The following is a 13,498-nucleotide window of genomic DNA, read 5'->3' as shown; positions in this document are numbered from 1 at the left end:
TTTTCAAAATCTTTAAAAAATAATGTGGCATAATATTATTTATCCATTGATTAACAAAACAGAATAGAAACTTCACTCTGTTTGAACCTAGGAAAATGGAATTTCTGTAATACCTATGCAATTTCCTTGCAAAAGAAAAGTTAGGGGGTATTATATACTTAAATGGCTAAACAAGGAAGAAAATTGGGAAGATATAAATTTGATCTTCAGTGGTCGGTGAGAAACTGTTCCAAAGAACCAAAGGTTTTTTCAATAAACTTTTTATTGCAAAACAAAAAGGTCTCAAATGTATTCCACAGCCTTATATATTGAGTTGTTTTTCAGGACAGAAATAGTTTCATAAGGTTTTAGGTTGGAAATCCAATGTTGGCTAAATCTTTCAAAGAATCATCACAAATAAAGCAATTTTAAAGTATATGAAATTAGTATTTAAGTAATATCTAAAGGCCTTTTCCCAAAGTCAAGGAGTTAATCAAAATCTACATTTTAAGTGTGTTACTGATAATGATAACATTTATTTTATGTAGCAAAAATCATATTGTTAGATGATTGCCAGCTTGTTCAAGATACTGAATGGTAAAACATGTCTGGCACAGGTGAAAGCAAGAGCATACTTAAATAAAAGTTTCAAATAAATGACTACTTAGGGATGAGAATCCAGGGTATAATTACCTTTAATGCATATTAATTTACCAAAATTGTATATTATTTTGATATATTTTCAAGATGCATATTTTAACATGGTAATGGAAATTCCCTTTTTTTCCCCTTCTTAAGTTGCCACATCTTGATTTTAATCATGTTTATTTTACAAAACAATGTAATTATGTAAGTGGAAGAAGAGAAAAAAAAGAGAGTGTGGTGTATATATGAAAGAGTTAAAAATGGGAAGAGGAGGGAGATGAGTGTTCAAATATATTTATGGAGCTTGGTATCTAGGCTTCGATAGTGAAGAAGGTAGGAAGATACATTGAATAAAGAGGACATGGGTTTTAAATATTAAGGTGGAACTACTATACTGAATTGTTTCTTAGAATAATAATAATCTACTTTGAGTATTTACAGAACTGCAGCGAAATGAGTAACACCCAGTACATTTTAATTCACAGTTAGCAAGAACTGTTTTAAATCCTTACGTCTTTAAGAGGACCATGATTATAAACTTGAGATAAGTCACTCTAGTACGATGATAATACAGTGAAGGTGATGGCAAAGCTCCCAATCCTAGCAATTTAATTAGATCAAGACTAGTATTAGTTAAAGACTTCTTTGATCAAAAATGTCTGTAGCATCCTGGGCCTCTGTTATCCTGTACCAAGTTATGGATCAGTATTATGCCTGCAGTGACAGATATGCTCATGGCATGCTGTATTTTGACTCTGTGCTCGCCAGAATACCATGCAAGATCACACTGCTAAATCACTGACAAATGTTTGCAGGCAGGAATTGCTGCAGCCAGTTAGAGACACCTTGATCTTTTGCCTGATTTCTTCCCTTTGGAAGTTAAGACTCAAACAAACAGTCTGAATATTCTTTGTCTTCTGAAAGCCTTTAACACTTACGTTACAATTACAGGTTTCACCACTTCTCCTCTAGCATGGGAATCTTCTTGTTTGCTGTTAGATTACTTTGTGGGATGGTTTTTGTTTGAATTACGTTTGGGGGATTTTTTTAATGCTACTTCCATTTCTGCCCAGCTACAGTAGGAGACGTTAAATAACAGTTTTCAAGGAGAGAAAAGAGAGAGTTGTGTTGTCTCAATTTTTGAACTCTTTTTCTTGGAGTGGAGTAAATATTTGGTTGTGTTCCATTTCCTGGAGAATCCACATTTGGATTGAGTGAGTAGATCATTATAAAAACACAGTCAATGGTGAAGGTAAATGTCATTTGAACTAAGAATAAAGTCCTAGATTGTTTATATGTTTTCATATAGTGAGGTAGGACAAAAACTTTTGAAATACTCTCTATTAATTAAAAAATTCTGCTCACAGACTTGTCATTACTTTAAAAAATTCCCATTAAAAGCTATAAAATAACTAAGTACTTATACCTCAAACAAAAAGAACAGTTTGAAAACACAACAATAACATGATAGATAAATAAACCTCAGCCTTAAGATTCAAAACAAAAGCAGGGGAAAGAGATACAAGGGTTTGCTTCACTTTCTAAATCATGGGAAGACTACAGCTTAGCCAATTCACTAGGGAGATGGAAAGATATATGTATATTTTCATTCATTCATCAAATTTCAATTAAGAACAATTTTCCAAGTACGTGTAGACATTTTCCATTGGACACCTTGATAATCTCATATACCTTTATTTTTAATTAATCTAAATCTATTAATATACAACTTGTATGCCTTTATGCAAATTAACTTCAGGCTTTAAATTTAAGCAAAATCTTTGCTAAAGGCTCTTGAATACATCCATGCTTCCCATGTGTAAATCCAGCAGGTTTTCCCTGTTGGCAGGCATTGCTAGTCAAACAACTTAGCACACCAGCAGAAACTCCAGATACAGAGAGTGTATTCAAAACTGCAGTATGTCCCAAAACACTGACTATCAACATTTCATAAGTCAGAGACCACATTAATTAATCACTTCCTTAGTAGACTAATCACTGACAAAAAGACACACTTCCAACAGGTGTTTATGCAGACTGCTTTCCTGTCAGTCACTTTCAAGACAGATGGAGCAGACAGAAAAAAGCAGATAGTATTCTACTCAGAAAGTTGAAAGTGTCCTTTAATTCCCTCCCTTCTTTACTGTTGGGTTATTTTTAACAGTGGATGCAGTCTGCTCAGGAATCTGGGCAGCAGAGAGGAGCAGCCCTGCAGGAGATAGTGAGTGGCATGCACCAGATATCTGACATATGGAGGCCATGCAGCCCTGCTGCCATCCCTGATTAGCATTATCTGTTTGAATGCTATCTGAGTGCATGGTTATGGCTATGGTTTTATGATGTGTTTACATTGTTTCGTAGGATTTTAAATCATATTGGTGCTGTTCTGGGAAAGAATATTACTGTCTACCTATGCTCAGGTTTGAAGTCCTAAAGCAAAGAAAGACTCAATATTTATTTAGGCTTATGCCTCACAAACACTTTCTGTTTTGTTTTCAAACAAAATGGGAACTCTGAGCCTTTGATCTCTACCCTCTGGATACAGCTATCCAGACAATTCCTTATTCACCTCACAGTTTAGCCATTCAATCAGTCTCCAATTTAGAGAGAAGGATGTTGGGAGGACCATGCCAAAGACTGTACAGAAATCCAGCTAAATGACATTCCTTCATGTCAAATGATATCCCTGTATCCCTTGCCTTGTCCACTGATGTAGGCATTCCACCAGAGAAGTCCATTAGGTTGGTCAGGCAGGATTAGCCCTGGGGGAAGCTGTGCTGGCTACCTCAAATCACCTCCCTGTTCCCCATGTGCCTTAGCAGAGCTTTTATGAGGATCTGTTCCAGGATCTTCCCAAGCACAAAGGTGAGGAAAACAGGTCCTCCCAGTGTCCTCCTTTCTACTCTTTTTAAAGATGGGTGCAATATTTCCCTTTTTCCAGCTACATGACACTTCACCTGACAGCCAGGACTATTTGGGTATCACAGAAAGGGGCTTGGCAACTGTGTCAGCCAATTCCCTCAGGACCCTGGGATGCATCTCATGGGTCCCATGGACTTCTGTACACTCAGGTTACTCAGGTAGTCATGAACCTGATCTTTGTTACAGTGGGAGGGATTTTGCTCCCCCAATCCCCATCCTGTTGTCCATCCACTTGAGAGCTGTGAGAAGAGAGATGCAAAAACCTTGATAGACTCTTAATTTCTCTTGTTAAGGAACATTCATTTATATGAAAGGCTAGAACCAGCCAACTGGAATTTTGGTTTCTGTCAATAAAGATCAAATTTTTTTCTACAATGTTAGCTTTTTCTATTTGCTCTCTGGCTGACCAAAATCTTCCACGTGTGAGTCTGAAGAATTCACTAAGTTTTTACTTGTTTAGGAAGAGGACTTCAGGGCAGAGCCCTTGAAAGTCTCATGGGCATTAAGAAGAAAATAAGGAAGTGGTGCTAGAATTGTAACTGAACTGTGTTAGTGCATCACAACTTGCAAACATCCTTCTCAATATTTTCTTCCTGTCACCAACCTACTTGCAATCTTCAACGAAGTGGCAGTAGGAAAAATAAAAATCTAGACCTTGTGAAAGCCTTAAACAACTAAGAGGGGACACCATTAGGAGATCTTGCTCCAGACACACTTGTAGATCCATGCATGGGTAACCTCTCTAGTCTGTTTCAGCAGTTGCCTGTAGAGTCCTTTCTCCTGAGTTCTTTAATGTAGTTAATTTTCCAGCAATTTTTGTAACTGAAAAGGATTCTTTTAGGTATTACTCCAAAAGAGAAAGCTAAAGAGGCTGACGACATCTTGTGAGGTTCATTTTTATTATTGTGGCAGAGGAGGTGTATTTCAATTTCAGGAGCACATGAGACTCAGCAGATGTTTGCTTGCTCACACAATGCCACACAGGTTTTTGAGTGCACATTCTTACACAGACCTGCACGTCTGAGGGCAGAGTGACTAACAGCATTCTCCAAATGAAGAGATTGTTACATCACTTTCTTGCATCAAAAGCAAATTCTCCTCCTCATGTTAGTCACAAACCTTCTCTTTGTTAGACTAAAATCAGCACCACTGAGCAAGCTCCAAATAAATTAACTGAAATTCTGAAACACTCCCCAAATTTTTGTCCAATGGTTGCTTATGGAGAGGACTTCTCTTAATGAAAGGATGTCCTGGTGTTTCAGGAAGGGTTTCACTCTCAGCAGCTGAGAAAGAAATCACTAGCTATCACCAAATCTCTTCCTGGTCCAGGAACACTTCCTGCCTGTGACCACGTTAATCCGTAATATATAATAACCTACCTCACGTGTAAGGAATGGCATGGGACAGATAATCATTCTGCTTCAGCAGGAGCCACTTGGCAACCCACTTTTGATGTCAAGCATCATCTGTCTGACAGTTAAACCTGCAGCTGAATGTCTTTAATTGCAGGTGGTTCACTGGAAAACTTCAGTGGGAGGTTATGTGCAACACAAGGCATTTAAGGCTAACTCTGTGGGAGAATCAAAGGTTTTTCAAACAATAATCCGTCAAAAAGCTTTCTAATGCTTAAAAAAACCCCAACTCCACAGCAGAGTAATAGAACAAGTACTAGCAATGTCTCCTCCCCTCCCACTACACCTTTTCTTACATGAGTAACCTCTCAAGGCAAACAAATTGGAAACTATAAAACTCAGTGGATAGACCACAGGAGACCTGTGCAACAATCAGCTCTGCCAAACTGGAATTTCAGGTTGCTTTCATCTCACAAAATAAGAGTTTTCATTTCACTAGGACCATTCTAATAGGCAAAGCTAAACAATGCAACATAATTTAAAGTCTGGCAAAAATTCTTTTAACCTATCCCATAATTGCGATTTAATGCCAAATTCTAGAGACATGCCTGACCTTTTTCTAATTGGGTTAATAGCAATTCTTATCTCGGTGTCCTCATCTCCAGTGTCCCAAAAGCCCAGGTGCTAAGCAGGATTTTGTGTTTTACACTGCAAATGTTAAAGCTGAAGCTTGCAGAGCTTGCGGAGCCCCAAAACTTTGTGCGTGAAGAACAACCACAGCTCCCTCTGTATTTTTGCAGAAGTGAAAAAGGGAACATTAAGAGCACCCTCATCATCTCCCTGATTTATGGTTAATTACAAATCCAGTGACCCAGGCTGCAGCACAACTACTTTTTAGAGACCATTTGCATGCATGGCAAGGCATTAACATTTGTTAATTGGGCTGTTAAACTGCTGTTAAAGTTTGACATCACTTGAGGGCTCTGCTGAAGTACCACTCAGTGGGAAAATGAGGTTACTAATTTCAGACTCTGCACCACGTCCAAATCACATTCTTCTCAGAAGTTCTGGAAAGAGAATAGCTGCATTTGCTTTGTTCTGCCCAAAAGAATAATTCATAATCTTACTGGTAAATTACAGTCCTTTTCAAAGCAGATGTGCTAACCTCACTAAGCCAGTGAAGAGGAAACAACCCACCAGTCATATCTTACCAGCAGAAAAGTTGTTTTTTCTTGACCAAATTTAAAATATCATTAGTTAATTAATGTTTGCTATTATTTCAGAACTCATTATAAGCAAACGCTTCAGTCTGCAGAGTTTTTTTGTTTTTCTTTAAAGACACCTAATGCTTCAAATATTTTTGTGGAGTCTGTTTTTATATATTCTATTCCTGGAGGTCCCTCTAGTGGCTAAAGTGTCAAGTTTATCTGGTCTGGCTTAAAAGGCCACAGATGTTTTGATTCATTTTCTTTGATAGCTATTTCTCGTAATAGGCAAAGATTTTCCTAACGTTTATAATTCCTCCTACTAAATAAATGTCAAATTAAATAAAAATATTTTTCACATTACAAAAAAAGAAAGAATAATTGGACTAACTTGACACATTATCTATAATTGAATAATGAATAGAAGGAAGCTGGCAAAGAGAGAATCAAATTCCTGTAAATACATTGAATTTATGAAAGTATTTTCAGTCCCCCACCAAAGAGGAAAGTTTCAGTCTCTAACCTCGGACTTGAATGACCAGAATTCAGCACCCAGTTCTCCCACAGACTTCCTGTGTGACCTCTGTTGTGACATTGTTCTTACTTGTGCCCCAGGTTGTCACTTTGTAAACGGGATAATGGCACTGCCCTCCTTCGTAGCTGCGATGATAAATGTGGTTGCAGGTTAAGCACTCAGATTTGCTGGGGAAGAAGACAAGCAGGAACAGTCACTATAAAGGCAGGGATGCTTTGGAACACTGCACAAAATTCTGGTGTGCAAATAGAATTGAGAACACTGGAATTCTTAATCAAGACATGTTTTGAATGGAAACACAAACTTGAATAAATGCTTTAACTATCATACAGAGATTCTTTCTTGCATTTGCTCTTGGTGAAACTTCACTACATGAACAGACCTGGAAAGGGACATTACCTGGCTTATCAGCTACATAATAAAACACTTCAGTGTCACTGATAACCCTGGTTTTTTAACTTAGATCCAACCATTGCACACCGCCCTCCCCCACCTAAATACACCCATCACCACATCAGTAGCTGGTTTTAATAATCAGAGGAGGAGAGATGGGAATCTGCTGAGGATGCAAAACCTCAAATTTTATGTTAGAAGACACAGTTTAATGCAATGAACATTCCAATGAAAGTTCCACCCTATAAGATAAAGGAATGTTAGTGATAATTCTTTGCACATACACAGGAAGGGTGAGTAAGACAGTGGAAAGAGCTGAATAAACAGTGTCATGAATTTGCAGGTGCATTCAGCAGCTTACAAGATTTTTGATCTCAAGCATCTGTAAGATAGTAATTAATTATGAATTTTCATACTCAAACATTATTTCCCTCTTAGCATTAGGGCTGGAAGGCTGTCAGGAAGGGAGATCAATGTACAGGTGTGATGATGGGTCAGAGTGGCCAGCAAGTACTACTAGGATTCTCCAGAAAAGTTAATGGAACTATCTAGGGAATAGGTAATAATAAACACACCTTTTGAGGAGAAGAGAGAACGTGCAAATTAAAGCTGAACTGGCAGCATCCTGATGTTTCAATAATACTTAGAAAGATAAAAACGTGCAGGATTTCAACAGAGACGCTTGCAGAGTAATAGCCCAGGAGGGACTGAGATGGTTTTAATCAGGATCTGGGACAGTTAACTCAGACCCAGAATTGCTCATTAACTGTAGATTAAACTGAGCAAACCCCTTATGTCCGAATTGGAGGGAAACTTCTGGTTTGGCTGTTACTTCCACAGTCCCAGCACCTCCTGCTTTCTGACAAACCATTACTCAAGCCTGAACAAAAATAGCCACTAACTTCAACACTTTCAGAGAACATTTCTTGATTAAGGTCCTGCTTAATTTCAGGGTTTTGTACTTCAAGCAACTGTCTCTGCTGTAACAAAGATCAAAGAGTTTTTATGGCTGTGATGTTATGGAATTTAACACAATTATATTCCTAGAAATATAAGCATTAAGAGAAACATGGATAGTTAAAAAATACTGACATATAGATGTACAAAGAAATTTTTAATCAATTCAGATTTATTACAGGGGTCACTGTGAGAGAACCAAAATCTGCTGCTCTCTTCAACAGATAGAATTTGGATATCTGACTGGTTTATGTAATTTTATAGTCTAATCAAAGGGCTGTATCAGAGATACATTTTATAAATGTTTTAGAAACAAAAGCACAAAGGAATGCAAACTCACAGAAGAAAGGTGAATTTAAAGACTATGAAAATATCAAAATCTGTTTTAAGGACAGAGAATATTTATGGCATATACCAGCTCATGCAAGAAAACCCAAAGCCCCAGTACAAACATATAGGAATCATACCACTCATTTTAGTAGTGAAGGACAAAAATATTTAAAGAAACACATTACTGTAATCATGAAAGAGTTGGGCATATCTTTGATTTCTTCAAAGTATCTTTTATTCACAACAGTCAACTGAGTTGCAATAATTTATACCAAATGTGGTCTGTTACATATCAGGAAAGGCCCACGGGTAAGTTACCTAAGGAAACACTGTGATGCAATTTTGTACTCTAAATACGGAAAAAAAAAATCCTTAAACAAATTCACTTTTAAGGCCGAGATGCTGTGCACCAAAATTGGAAGTTATTAGTGAGGATAAGCAGACTTTGGAATAAGTTGCTTTGGAAGCCTAAATCATTAAGAGACCACTTTGCAAACCTGTGCTTTGGGAAATTTGTTAAAGATTTCTGTAGCTTGGGAAAGCGCATGACTTCTCAAAGGGAATGGAGGAATAGTTATTGATGCATTTACTCAACATCCAAATTATTGCAAAAATTTGAAAAGGTAATTTAGAAAATACATTCACAGTTAAGTCCACTCCTGCTTATTTGCTCCTGATAATTCTATACTCCTCTACTGCTGGAGAGAAGTGCTAATTATTTGCATCTCCATCCATTTCACAGAGCTTATTTCCATCCCAAAGAGCTGTTGATACCATTCTACACCAGCAACGTTTACTTTCATTGTCATGAGGTAAACTGGCAACATCTCCATCTTCTCAAACAGGAAGAGGGAGCAGCTGCAAATAAAAGCCACCTCGGTGCATCTGCAGCCCTGCAGATGGATGGCCATGCCTGTTGCAGAGGACAGCCAGCAGGTAGGATCACAAGATATTCTATGTGTGTTAAGAGATGCTTGTGATTCACCCAAGAAGGGATCATTGCTTAATCCACATTTTCTTTCCTCTATATCATTTCTCAGTAATCATCAGCAGCATAAACAAATCATTGCCAGTCTCTCTTCCCCCTGAATAATGAAGTATATGTGAAACTTTAAGAATTTCTGTAATTTCATAAGTTAGTTGTTGCTATCCTTTGTCCACGATCACTTTCAGCACTGCTTTTTTCTGTTCAGTAATTTGATTTCTTCAGACAAATGGTAGCTAACTTACTGGATTTGCCCTGTTCTTCAATTAGACATCAGCAGCACTCCACTAGTGCACTATCCACTGTTTAGACAACTTTGTAGCTTGCTCTAGGAATAATCTTAATAGGCTCAGGTATTTAGCTGATCCTGCATGCTACTTTGGCCTGATATTAGCAGACTGCAGAACTGTTACAGTCAGGCAGCCATCTACCATACAGCTCCTCCTGAGACAGCAAAGTGCAGAGGTAGACACCTGACCTCTGCTCTTCTGCACTGTGGTTTCCTACACTATGGGATTCTCCCACCAGCCCCACAGATTTAGGATGTGAATATGCACTAACAACTTTTCTTCCTGCTACTCTGCCTTCCTCTTTCATGTATTTGCTGTTCTCATCCTCATTGTCCCATGAAGACAATTCCCAACAGTATCTTGGGGTGCAGATGACGTATGCAGTCCTGTGTCTGTTCTAATAGTTGTTTTTCTAATTTTTTCATGCAATTTTTATTTTATAAGATTGCATTCAGAACAGCAGATCATCTAAATGCTAGAGGAGAGAATTAAGGTAGAAAAAGCCCCCTTTATTTGAAGGTCTCTAATAAAAGGTAGTCAACTGTCTGTAGAGATTCTATATTCAGACAGGATGACAGGGAACACAGCCAGAAATGCTGATAAACAAGAGTTTGGCTAAATTTATTCTTCATTAATTCTTAATCTTGGAAAGCCCAGTGAATTTTGAAAAATAGTCAATAAATTATAACAGTCAAAACCATCCTGATCTTTTGTAAATTATTTCAATTTTGTATTTCTTTTTTGTTCTAAGGGGCAGCTCAAGGGAAATGCTCCTGTCAATAGAATGAGGTGCATGCATTCTTAGAGTACTAAGTCTATTGTCTTCAAAACAGACTTTTTAAGATCTTCACAGAAGTAAACAATACTTGGCAATTAGTACCACCCCAGGTGAGTATGTAACCTATTTCAGTTTTATATTTACTGTTATGCAGCTACATATGTTTTGGGTTCATCAGTATTAGAATCATAGTCAATGTGGAATAGGAAGCAGGATACTGATAACAATAGTAGAAATTACACATTTCTATAGCTACTTTTTAACCTCGTATTAATTTGCATTAAATTGGCATAATTCCATACACTTGTGGGTTTTAGTTGTTTTATGAGAGATGCAGCAAGTGAGAAAGTAAATTTTAAATTTTTTCTTGGCTTGCATTCTCTCATTAGCTACAAGTTACATGTTCATCCTTGTGAATTTTGCTCTATTTTTTTTTTTTAACAGACAGCCAAAGAGCAAATTGACTGTGATTTGCTGCAACTATGGGTTAAAAATCAGTACTGTCCAGAAGAAAAAATAAAATGGAGGCTTCCTTGTAGTGGGTAATAGGCATACACTTAAAATGTAGGGTTGGCAGGCTTCCTAAGTGCAGGAACCCCGAATTTCTGTGGGGAAAAAACAATTTTAAAAAAAGTCAAAAACATACATTATAGAGCATTCAGTGGATCTGATTTCAAAAGGTGCAACACAACCCAGTAAACTCAGGTGCTTAGGTCCAAGGTTTCCTGTGAGTCACAGACATACCCAAATGCAACTTCAGTTCTGCAGTTAATGGAAAAGATAGAGTGATTGTGTCTCAAAAAGGAAAAACTTAGAACAATTCATACACCATTTTGCCAATACCGTTTGTGCACAATATACTAACTTCAGAACTGTGTCTGTAATTTTGTTATATTTAAGAGAAAAGGCAAACTAAATTATTTTCCTAAGGCTTTGAATTCTCAGTGTATATTTTGTATATGGCTTATGCAAAAGAGCTCCTTGGTTTTGATTATACTTCCCCTTTGAGCTCACAAAATTTGCCTGAAGCACTGAGCAAGCTGCTGTAAACGTGAGATCATGAAAGGAGCCACACAAGGAAACACAGCAAAGGGGTTTTTTCCACTGTAGAAACCGCTCTTTTCCATACAAGAATGCATGTCTACAGGCACAAAATTGAAAAGAAAATGGCACAGATGACATACTGGAAAACAAATAAAGAGATTATTTTAGCATAGCTTGTAAACATTGGTATGAGCTTAATGCTAGGAGTTAGTTTTGTTAAGCCAGCTGTTGGCATGAAGAGAAACATTTGTGAACTTTTGCACATTCTTCTACAAGTATGATATATTAAGATCCTAACAAGCTGATCTGGGGAAAACCACTCTAAGTTATTTCAAGTCTTTCCATTTCCCAAGTGGCAGTCCTTTTTATTTGCTAATGTTTTGGCTTTCAGTTTTAATTTTTGTGTCCCTTGCTTTTAACAGTGTTTATTTGCCCATGTCCATGCACAATCTAGTTTCAACTACAATTTTCTGTCCTGGTTTTGTCTGCCTTGCCTGTACATTGCCCTTCCTGAAGCACTTGTTTTGAATTGGAACTACCCCAAATTTCTTGTATTTTCTTTCAGTATGAGCTATGGCTGTGGTTTCTCAAGGCATTATTTCCAGAGAGTTGTGTAGCATGATGCACACCACATCAGTGAATTGATTTTGCTGAAAAATGACCTAGCAAAAACGAGTTCTTTTTATGTGAACTCAGTCTGATTCACTGTGAGACCACACAAGGAGTTGTGCTGGCACAGCTTCAAAGTAACGTGCCATGCTGTGGGAACAGCGCAGGGAAGGTCCAGGAGCATTTGAAGCCGGTGTCAACCTTCCCCCACACCCCATATACAACGTGCTTTGCAAGCCCTGCCAATTCCTTTATTTTCATCGAACAGCCTTGCTGTGTGTTGTCTCTCATCAGATCCATCTGCTCCTTACATTGTTTACTTCCCCAGAGTCTACGTTTCCCTTTTATCACCTCTCCACCCTCTCAGGTCTATGAAATTCGCTGGCTGACATCCATATGCAAATTTCTGCAGATTCACTAAAAGTACATTATTCAAACAGCCTCTGGTCCTCTTTACTTTGTTAAGCAAATTAAGACAGAAACAAAAAAGAAGAGTACCTATATTTGCATTAGCATTTTACACGTTCATTTTGTTAAAGACTCGGTGCTAACCCTACCCAAACCAAAGCTCTACCCACTCTCCTAGAAAACAGTGGGAAGACGCCTTCGAGCAGTTGGTTTGCTTCACATCCTCGTGTCCTGGCAATTGCAGGAAGGGTCCAGCTCCAGAGCCATACCCTTGAAACGTTCAAACAAAGCCTACACTGCTTCAGTAACAAGACTCTTCCCACACATCTATTTATAGCTTGCTTTTGTTGATGGGGATTTTTAAATAATTCTTTCCCTCTTCATTCAGTTGTTCTGATTTTGACTATGCACAGACACAGTAAAATAGGAATTACTTGCTAGACCGTTCTTCAGCAACTGCAGTTCTACAAAGGAAACTCTCAACCCTGACACTTTTAAAAGCTTCTAGTGGGGCCAATTCACATAAATATACCTGGAAATGTATCCCCCTTCTGTTTTATGAGGACACTTCAATGCTTCACTTCTCCCCACGATTTTAATTCAAGTTCCTGATTTCCTGACTGACCCTGTGTCTGCAAACTCATAAAACTTCTGGTTACTGAACGCATTCCTAAGGTTATCAGCCTGAACTAGCCTTTCTCTGTCTCTGTCCTAGCCAAACTGTGGAGAAACCTTCCCATAGGTTATTGTTGCATCCCTCCAGGTCTCATCTCTGGCAGTTAATGGCTTTCCTTAGCCCTCCTATCTGAACGTGAGAGAAGTGTCACACAGCATAATTCAAGCTGGACTTGCCTTGACAGCCGTGTTTCTTTTGTCCCCTTTTCTATTTGTGCCATGCTCAGAGATTTATTTGCTACAGGCATGACAAAGCCCTGTGCAGGACAGCTGGTCATGATTTCTGCTGGTGTGTTTCACCACCCCCAGGTCTTTACACTTTATTTAGTAATTCCTTGGCAATCATGGCAGATGATTCTGCTTTGTCATTAGGCTGTGATGCAGAAACGTT

This window comes from Lonchura striata, chromosome 6 (genome assembly GCF_046129695.1).
Source record: "Lonchura striata isolate bLonStr1 chromosome 6, bLonStr1.mat, whole genome shotgun sequence".
Taxonomy (NCBI): Eukaryota; Metazoa; Chordata; class Aves; order Passeriformes; family Estrildidae; genus Lonchura; species Lonchura striata.
Note: the sequence above shows the minus strand (reverse complement) of the source record.